Raw genomic sequence first — 10,381 nt, 5'->3', positions numbered from 1 at the left:
TAAATCCAGGGCAAGTGGCCTTTCAAATGTTTTTCAGCCTCTAAGAATCTAGGTTTAGGGGCAGTTTGCTGGCAAATATTCAGACTGTCCAAATGATAAATATGTTGATTCTGATGGGCTAAGGTCCATCCTTCAATAGAATGAATGAAGAGTCTTGTGAGTTTAAAATTCATATATCTGTCTTATGGGTCTGATTTGCCAAGGTACTTTGTCTTCAAATTGAAGCTGTCTCCTTCAAAACCAGCGCCCTCCTGCTTCTTGGTTCCTCCAGTGGCATTTCCAGTCATGGTGAGTGATCTCCCAGTAGCAATCAGGACTGTGGATTGAGTGTGACAGCTGAGGGCCGGACAGTGCGGTGTAATATCTGCAGTTTTGGAGCTCATTCCTACAACAGATTGCACTGTCTCTGAATCTCTTGCAAGTGGTTCAGGAGAGATGCTTTAAAATATTTGACACGCATGGAGTTGACCACTGGCCCCCAATTAAATGTCCTACTTTTAGGAGGTAACATCTTTAGCATGGGTTTTTCACAAGCGTTCAGCCTAACTTTGCTTCCACGGAAGTTGATGAGAGCTTTATCACTGACTTTAATCAAACAGAACTTGGGCAATGCTGAGCACTTTTGGAAATCCCAGTCTAAATCCATAGGGCATCACACTGCCGGAATTGGTACAGAGATCTAAATAACCGGGGTGTCCCTGTGTGGGGTGCACAGAAAGGGGAGCAGGCCGAGTGAGGATGGTAATAGATAGTGCCCAGTCTTTTCACAAGCACCTGCTCCCTTCGCATGGGGATGTTTCTATTCTTCTTTCATTGACAATTGCATGTGGAACAGAGGAGGAGGAGGAAGCCACAAGATATGCTGCTGGGTTGTAGCCTAAGCCCCAGTTTCATTGTTCATAGCACTTCTGTTACGGTGTTGCCTTGTGCCCCCGATCTCTGGATAATACACTGCCAGAGGCTTCCACATTGAGCAGTAGTTGAGGGTCTCTTCAGTGGGAGGACCTGTGGCTTTAGGAGTGAGTTGTATGGAGAAATATAACCCAAAGCAAAAGACCTGACTACTCCCAAATCCTGTCTGCAACTGCAGGGGGTGCTTTGCAGGCTGGGAAAGGACTGAACATTTTAAAAGGATTCTCTGGAGACTTGTCTTTCTCTTGGTGTTTCTAGAGTCCTGGCCAAGAATCTCAAGGAAGGGCCAGAGGATGAGATGTTATGTATGGGTGCTTTGTGCTTGACTGTCCGTCGAATGTTTACTGCTTGCATCCACCTTTCTGCTTGTCAGCCTCTTTCCCTGCATGACGTGCTTGGCCCTGGGCTACCACACAGCACAGTGGCTTCAGTTTTCCAAGGTGTCTTGAAAGGTGAAGAAGTCCAGTGATGTCAACATTCGGAAGGATTTGGCAGCCCAGCAATCCCCTTTGGATTCTCTGGCGCACATGCTGCGTAGTGCCTGGCAGGTAAGTGGCTCATCATCTCCCTTTTGCCCTGAACAGCTTCAGTTACTTTGTGTGCTTGTCATTTTCAGACTATAAGAAATTGGCTTAATTCTTCCACAGTCTCAAGAGTGCCCATTGCCAGGCACTTTGGGACTGTTTCTGAATCATTCTGTTCTGCACCTTCTGTTGCCTGTGTGTGTGTGTGTGTCTCTCTCTCTCCTGATGCTGAGGTCAGGTTATTTTGTTTCTTAAGGCACCAATAAAAAAAAATGAGGCGGAAGCGATGTAGAACTCAGATACCTCCCCATCTTCCTTCAATCTATTTATCTTCCGCGAGGCTCTGGCATTAATATAAGCAGTGAGTAAAGACTTGATGTGCACAGTTCAAACATTCTGCTGTTATCCGGAAATATGCACTTGATTGAAAAATAAACATCCAACATGCACAAACATCTATAGTGTTTTATTGGTTAATTTCACATCCCAATGGTCTATTTTTCCAAGTGCTAAAGTTTATTTCTACATTCTCCCCCAGCCATAAAACTCAGGCTATTTTGAATTCTGCTTCCGGCTGGTGGCTGGATCTTACTGTCAAAATGTAACTGAATTTACCTTAAACTGAAGTGGTCTGATGTTAACCAAGTGTTACTAGCCAGGGTGGTAATATTTTTCTTTCTCTAGCACCTCCTGCTTGAAGTTTTTACAGACTTTAATTAAGCTTGGTGGCAGCACCTAAGAGGGGTGAGTGTTTATCCTCATTTTACAGATGGTTTGCACTATGAAGCAGTACAGACTCAAAGGCACTCCCCGCCTCTTCTGCTGCTGTCAGAGCTGAGATCAGAGGTGCTTTGCCAAAGCCCCCAGGGACACACGTCAGAAGGGGTTGCTTCCACGGTATGTTCTGGCAGCTCCTCTTCTGGGGAATTTGTTCCCAGCAGTGGTCGAAAACAGCCAGAGTCGGAGGTTCTTCAGGGTATGCTGCACAGCTCATCTCTTTTCACGGGCATTTGCAAATGCTGGACTGTGGGAAGATGTGGAACCTTAGGTTGTCTTGTTTGCTGGTAGTGGGTTGTGCTGATTTGGGCTGCTGCAGCGCTGCCCTGGGTGTCATGGTGGATTAAGAACAGGTGAGGCCCTGGGACAACACAGTCAATATATTAAAATATTAATGTAATGTCATTGTTTGTTTTAAAATCTATTCATGCTATTACTTATGATGCATAATGAAATTACACTTAAATTAACTTTACAATCAGAACGACATCACACATTTCTTTTGTTCCATTACAGCAAATTGTTTAAACCAAATGAAGTGATGGAACCTCAGGGCCCCTTGTGCCCTGAGGCAACTGCCCTTTTTGCCCTTATGTTAATCCACCCTGCTTGGTGGTATTTTGTTGTGTTTTGAGGCGTGTGTGTGGGTAGGTGCCCTTTTCAATCGGACATAGGCTGTAATTGCTTTGCCTATCTCTGTCTCGGCAATGGGTTCCCACCAATGTTCTGTCATTCTATGGAAGAGAGAGAGAGGGCAGAAATGCTGGTCACTTGCGAGGCTATGATATCACTGCACTAAGCATTTAAATGTGCCCAATGGAGAATGAACTTCCATTGGCCAGAGGTGTGGAAAGGCAAGATGGCCTAGTGGTGTATCCTGTCTGTTCCATTTCTAGCAGATTGGTGACAGGCTCACCTGCATTGATTGTCTTCACGTCATAATCGTCTCTCTAATCTTTTCCATCCGTGTGCAGAATATATTTTATATGCACTGAGGCAGGTGTGAATATGCACCACCAGTAGAAACAAAAAAGTGGTGGGTGCTCTGCTAATCAGCTGGGCAGCGTTTGAATCCTGAGTGACAGACAAGCACACAAAACACTGCCTGAAGACCAGAGCTTTTCAAGATGTCAGAGAAGAACAAGCAGTAAATGATGCTGAATGAGGTACGGCAGCATCTCCAAAAGATTTAATCGGGCGGCAGGTTTCATTTTAGTTTTGGGAAGGATCCAAAACTCCTGAACCATCCGTGACATCATGCTGGCATTCTGGGCAGGAAAGAGGCAAGGGTGAAATAAACCAGAGAGACAGTGTTGGGATGTCTGATTGGCCAAGTGGTGACCATCATTGTTAAGACTGCCTTGTCTCATTTTGGTGTAGTGTTGTGACTCTGTATCATAATGCCACAATGTCCAGTCATGCAACACAGTCTTGTTACATAACAGCTTGTCAACTTCTGTCACTTGCATTCCCTGATAGTGTCCATTTCACACTACATCAGCAGAGGTCTCCAGGAATGTGCCTAGCAGAATCTACTGTGTGCAAAGTCTACTCTTATCCATGAGAAGCCATTTGTTTGTTTTTATATAGGCTTCATCAGGCCATAGCTTTGACTCCTTGCACGCTGGATGCACTGGAAGCCCTGGATATATCACTTTCGGATTGGCTGTTTGCTCTGTTTATATATAAAAGCTTTTCCAGGGGGCTGTGGAACTGTCTGTTACTTTTGCCGTGGGTTCCTAATAGCACTCCTTGCACTTGCAGAATTAAAACTTCTAATTGACCTGTAAATGTGGCATTGCTGCAAAGTTAGGGTGGATAATTTAATTGTGAACAAAGCAGGCAATTCAAATGTAAGCATTCCCACCACAATCTTAGCTCCGCCTCTTAAGACACCGGCACTGGAGCATGGACTTTCTGTGCACTATCATGGATATTTTAATTTTTAAAAATTCAATCAAAACATCCCTGCCAAACACTTGGATGATGCACAACTTTAGACAACTATTTGAATAAAAAGAATCCTCTTAATATTTAAACAGAAAACATGGAAAGGGTTGGATTCAGGGGGAAAGAGGAAATATAGCTAGTGCAGAAAAGGAAATACAGATTGAACCTCTCTAATCCAGTACCCTTGGGACCTGACTGCTGCCAGACTAGAGAATTTGCCAGTCTGCGGGAGGTCAATATTGTCTAGCAGCGTAACCGACACTTCCACGGCTTACTGGGCTCTTAGAAGACATTTGGGGTAAATTAGAGCTAAATAACAGCACAGAACACTGAGAGCCAGGACTGGTGGCTGGAAACAAACTTTATGGGACCGTGGGAAACTTGGTCATACCCATGATAAGTGGTCATCTAGCTAAGTAAAATCATGCCAGATTACGGATGTTGCTGGATGAGAGAGTTTTAACTTCTAATAGAAAATAGATGCAATAAGAGCAGGCTATGGTTATATTGCCCACTTTCATCCTGATCAGTGATGTGAACTTGGATGAATCACTTACTGGGGCTGTGTCCTCATCCTTACCTTTTTGAAACGTACTTTGAGATCTTCTGTTGCTCTACTTCTACAGGGTAGTATTGGGCAACCTGTGGCCCATCTGGGGTCTGTGTGTGGCCCGCGAGACATTTTGTTTACCACTGTTCATAGGCAGGGCTGCCAGATTCCACTGGTTTCTGTCTGTGTAGTTTTCTCTATCAGTATTACTAGTGACAGACACAAAGCGAGGGTGGCTGGCTCCGTGCTCACGGAAGGGGCAGGGCTGATATGTAGAATCTCACCCCGCAAACAGCCAGGCCTTAGTGCTATCTAGAGTGCTCTGCATGGTGCTCTGGTGGCAATTTAAAGGGCCCAAGACCCCCAGTAGCAGTGGCTGGGAGCCAAGGAGCAACTGCCCTCTTTGCCCCCTACCCCATCAGTGCGTCTGGCGGGGTGTGTGGATGGCACACGACATTGCCTGTGAGAGCCATGTGCTCCCTCTGCATCCAGTCAGAGCTCTGCAACACCTACATCCACACATCCTGCAAATTCCTGAGGCCCATTGTGGAGGAGGGCCACTCGTGCGACCCACTCACTAGTCTAGGTTGCCCATCACTGAAGCATAGTCTGCATATATATGAGCTGCTGTGAGCCCTTGTGCTTTTAGCAGAATGTGGGCCCAGTGCGGCCCGTAGGGTTCCAGACAGGTGTGCTCTGCCCCTTGGGCATGCCTGCCTGGCACTGCCCGACTCCCTGTAAGCGCTCTTAGCTTCTCTGTGCCTTTGGGCGTGTGCGTTTGTCTGGCACTGCCTGAATCCCTGTGAGGTCCCAGCCAAGCTGTCTGCAAAGCAGCTTCTGAGAAGAAGCAGCGGGGGGGAGAGAAAAGCAGATGATTGGCAGCAGCCCTTTAGATTTCTGTTGTTAATGCACCAGTAATAAGATAAGGCTTATCTCTAAATGTTGGTGGAATCGAGACTTTGATGGAAACAGGCTTTTGGGTTAATATATTTTTGATAGATAAAGCAGAATAAAATGAGAGGCTGCGGGAGCCTACAGTATCTGGGGAGAGATGCATTTTTCTTTTTAAATACCTCTCGCTGCATGTGGTGTGCGGATGGTTTATAGATGTATATACATTGTGTGTTTGTAAACAGGCCCACATGCACAGCTTGTGTAAGAGACAGCCGGTTGAAATGAAATTGGCTGTGTCTGCCAGTGGGGCTGAAAAACCTAACCCTCTCTCCCTCCAGCTCTGCTCAAGTCCAGTCTTGTCAAGGTGGATAAATGGGGAACAAGGGTTGCAATGCAGCATGGAGTCCCACCTCTCTGTCCTGAGTGGAGACAAGTTGCGTGCCGGAAGCTGGACGAGTTTGGGAGGAAAGTACTGCAGTTCATTTAGCCTCAGGGGGAGTTTTGGAGGTCACTGTCTGTGTCTCAGACAGAGCCCATTGCGTGATCTGCTCTGCATATTTGGATGATATTGCAATACTGTCTGCAGCACAGTATCTGTACAGACCAAGCAAGTGCTGGGTTACAGCATCATTTTCTTAGACCTCTGATGGTTTTCTGATTGTTTTTAAGCAGTACCTCTAAATTAGAATTGTCCCATCTTATTGCCCCTTAGTTGTTCTTTCATCCCCCTCAAGCACCAGGTATGTTTGTTTCTTTGCGTTTTCCTCCTTGCCTGGGAGCTTCTGCATCTCCACGTCTGCCATGTAAGCTACACAGCAGGTCAGGACAGGGAGGTGGAAAAGTCTTCTAATGCTGCGTTGCTGATGGAGGGACTAGCCCAGAAGGGGACGTTCTTATACTGCAGCACAGAGCCAGGATTGGGTATTGAGCCCCTTTGCCTAACCGGCTCTAAAGTGGGAAAGCAATATAATGCTGTGAGGCAGGGGTGGGGAACCTTTTATGGTTTAGGGGCCACTGACCCACAGAAAAATCAGGCAGGGACCACACAAAAGTGAGAAGCAAAAACAAAACAAAAAACCCAATAAAAACAAACAAACCAAAAAAAACCCCCACAAACCAATAACCCACAACCCGCCCCCTGGATTTTCCTGGAAAGAAAATCCATTCCTGAAGCATTTCCTTCAACAAAAGCTCATTCTTGCAAACAATAGCGCAGGGGTCAGCAACCTTTCCGAGGTGGAGTGCTGAAATTTGAATTTTTGACCTCCATGTACAGTTCTAGTGCTGGTGATACTTTTTTTAAAGTCACTAATAGTCCTACTTACAACAACTTCATTAATAAATAAATGAAGAAGGAGAACTTTACCGTTTAGGTGGTGGTTGGTAGCATTAACTAGTCTTTTGTTAACCCACAGGCAGCATGACTTTGAACCAGCTCTGAGCTGCATGGGGGAGGAGCAGACCTGAGCTCCTGTCTCATGGGCTGATGAAAATATTCTCATGTGCCACTCTTAGCACCCATTCTGGGGTCGCTGACCCCTGCGATCATGCATAACAACGGCCATAAAGCTGGTCTACTACAGTAGCAGTCTGGAGTTTGAAGGGATGTTTTCTCAGACACTGTCTAGGACCATTTGCTTCTGACAAAGTGTTTGGACCTCCCCTGTCCAGGGATGAGCACTTCCCCTGCCATCTCCCTCTACAGGTGACACCACTCTGTTTCCCTGCGTGTGGACAGCGTGGGGGGGTAGAGTTGGGAAGTCAGCAGATATTCTCCTCTCTTGAATTGCCGAGACACACAGCAGGGAGAGATCTGATGGTGTTCGATGGAGCGCGTTCACTCCGTGTCTTTCGTTCTCTCTCTGTAGTTTCCTTATTTATAGGCCTGAAGCTTCAATTTCTTTTCCACCATCAGCCCCTCACAGGAAGCAGAGCTGGATTAAAAAAAGAGAGAGAGTGCGAGAGAGTGAGCAACTGCAGCAGAAAAGTGATTAAAAAGAATAATTAGCATTTGCCCCCGATAAATGAGCAAAGCCATTAATTAGACTGATTTACTTCTGGCTTTTTTCTCTCTCCCTTTCCTCTGTCGTCCCCCCGCCCCCGCTTATCAAATGGCAGTGCCGTGACTGCCCCTTTGGTACATTTTCATCAGCTTTTCACCGGCTGTCAGAGCTAAAATTCTCCTCTCCTGAAACTCAAGCAGCCTCCTGTAGCTAATGGATATGGAATGCAGCCAGCACTGATAGCTTCTAGATCTCCACTGGCTTACAGGTGTTTCCATCCTTAGTTGTTCTTTTACTGCCATTGGGTCCCCTTCCTTGTCCTCCTTCTCCTCCTTCCTTTTTTTTCCCTCTGTTTTCTCCCCTTCTTTGCAGCGTGCCAGAAATAATTACCTTTTTTAATTGCTGGCAGTTTTTTTTTTTTTAAATTTATTTTCTATGCGACACGATGTCCTGGCGATCAAATCAATTTTTTTTTTTTTTTGGCACAGTGACAAGTGGCGATGCTGCTGCTGTCGCCTGTTTGAATGTAATTACTGGGATGAAAGGGGGAATTTTAATTAAGACAATTTCCCCCCCACACCTTCTTCCCTCCCCCTTTTTTCAAATCAAGAGCTGGGGGCTGTTTTGCATTGAGAAATGTTAGCGGCATCAGGCGGTGTAATCTAGGGAGCCTCATGTCACAAGCCTGTGTTGACGCTGTCCCCAACCCAGAGCTGGCTGGAGGCGAAGATCTAAGCAGCCAGGGAAAGATCATTTATATAGGCCCAAAGGAGGGCTAGGCAGTTTACAGGTGAATATGAGGAGGACGGCATTGCTCCAAATGTGCAAATATGAGCACTGAGTTATACGAAAGCCTTTCATTATTAATTATCATATATATTGCCATAATGCTCAGAGGCCATATTCGGCTTGCAGTTGGGGCATTTAATGCAGAGACATGCCCAAACCATTGTCCAGAAGCCACTGAAATGTTGAGAACTCTGGATGTAGCTTTAAGGGCAAGTTTGGGGATGGGATGAGGAGAGATGTGAATTAAGTACCAGTTGTGGGGGTTGTGTCTGGCCCCAGGCGAAAGCAAGGGAGGTCCAGGCTGAGCAAAGCATGAAGCTGAAAGCAGGGGGAAGGGGTAGGGAGCAGGCCAGTGAGGGTTAAGCAATAGAAGCTGAAGCCGGGAAGCTCAGAGATAGCTGTGACAAAGCTGGAATTTTATTGTATTGAGGATGAGTATTTTTTGACCCTGAAATAAGCAAAGTAATTGTCAGTGTTCAGGTAAAGCTCCAGGGTGAGAGGTAGGTCGATCTGAGTTTTGGCATGAAGCCTGGGGTGGGGGGTTGTTTGGGTGTGAATGTTTTAGGGATTCAGGTCACAATTCGGGGGCGGAGGGGGAGAAGGAAGCACTTATCAGAATTGTTTTGATCATCAGATTTAGGTCACTTGTTGCTTTTCTCCCGGGGGTTTGCACACGAAGGAACATTTTTAATGAGCACTCATCCTGTAAGGCTATGATTTTGTGGTCTACCGTAGCTGCTCTCTCACTGAGCAAATACCAAAGTTCTCATACCTTTAGCTGTAACCACTGTTCTGGGGTGTAACTCACTGCCTCTGTAGAATTAAAACCAATAGTTTTCATTGCAGGTTTAAGACAAATAAAAGGAACTTCTCCTTCACACGGTGCCCAGCCAACCTGTGGAACTCCTTAACAGAGGAGGCTGTGATGGCTAGGACTATAACAGGGTTTAAAAAAGAGCTAGATAAATCCATGGAGGTTAGGTCCATTAATGGCTATTAGCCAGAATGAGTAAGGAATGGTGTCCCTAGCTTCTGTTTGTCAGAAGCTGGAGATGGATGGCAGGAGAGAGATCATTACCTGTTCAGCTCACTACCTCTGGAGCACCTGGCAGTGGCCACTGTCTGCCTACAGGATACTGGGCTAGATGGACCTTTGTTCTGACCCAATATGTTCATTCTTACATTCCTATTCACAGGTGCGATAACAGTGAGTAGAGAAAAGGCAGTGAATAAACATTCTCCCATACCTGGGGATGGAAGGGACCTCCACTGTCCAGCTGGGTATTGTCTATTCCTTTCTCCCCTGTGCAGCTACTATTTTTGCTGCTCTGGATTCTTCCTGTGCAGGTCTGCTAACAGCACCCTTGGGACCAGCACAGAGCTCTCCGAGCTGCCCCTTATTTCAAGGGTGATCAGCCTCCCTGCTGCCCTTTTGCTGACTCAGAAACAACTGACAGTTTCTGCTGGGGATCAAAGCTGGGTCTCCACCCAGGTCATTTCTGGTGGTGGCCACCTGGTGATTCTCAGCTGCTGTTGGCAGTTGTACCTCCTGATGCAGGTGACTGGTTATATTGCCATGCTTCTCCCCGCAAAGTCATTGTCATGCAAACAACCAATGAGCTGCCTTGGAAGGGCCTTTTAACCTTTTGCAGCCTGCTCCCAGAGTTTCCTGCAATGGCTGATTTGGTGGCACCAGGCAAAGCTGGTTCCCAGGCTCTTTGTGCCTCCCTGCTGCCTTGCCCTGGAACACACCAGATGGGACTTCAAGAACCCAGGGCAAATACAATGGAAAAATGAGCAGAACAAGGTAGGCAACAGTTGCCTGAAATGATATATGGTAACTCCAACAGAGGCAGGAGGAGGCAGGGCAATTTTGAAAGGACGGTTGGCTGTGTTGCTCAGAGGTTTGAAAGAGGTGTGAGCCCTTTTAAGTTTCTTCAGCCCCACTGCCCCCCTTCAACCTCTGGTGCACACTGAGCATC

General features: G+C 46.4%; 1 long non-coding RNA gene across 1 annotated transcript in view; it reads left to right on the top strand.

Annotated features, from left to right (window-relative positions):
- Positions 1-229: 229 nt before the first annotated feature.
- LOC142018827 (uncharacterized) overlaps positions 230-10,381 on the top strand; it is a 33,367-nt gene continuing 23,215 nt past the window's right edge. Inside the window, exons 1-2 of the long non-coding RNA XR_012646946.1 lie at positions 230-288; positions 1,286-1,460. This is a non-coding gene — a long non-coding RNA (uncharacterized LOC142018827). The remainder of the gene's footprint in view (positions 289-1,285; positions 1,461-10,381) is intronic.

The sequence above is a fragment of the Carettochelys insculpta genome, chromosome 11, assembly GCF_033958435.1.
Source record: "Carettochelys insculpta isolate YL-2023 chromosome 11, ASM3395843v1, whole genome shotgun sequence".
NCBI classification, from domain to species: domain Eukaryota; kingdom Metazoa; phylum Chordata; order Testudines; family Carettochelyidae; genus Carettochelys; species Carettochelys insculpta.
This window is presented reverse-complemented; position numbering and strand designations above follow the sequence as displayed.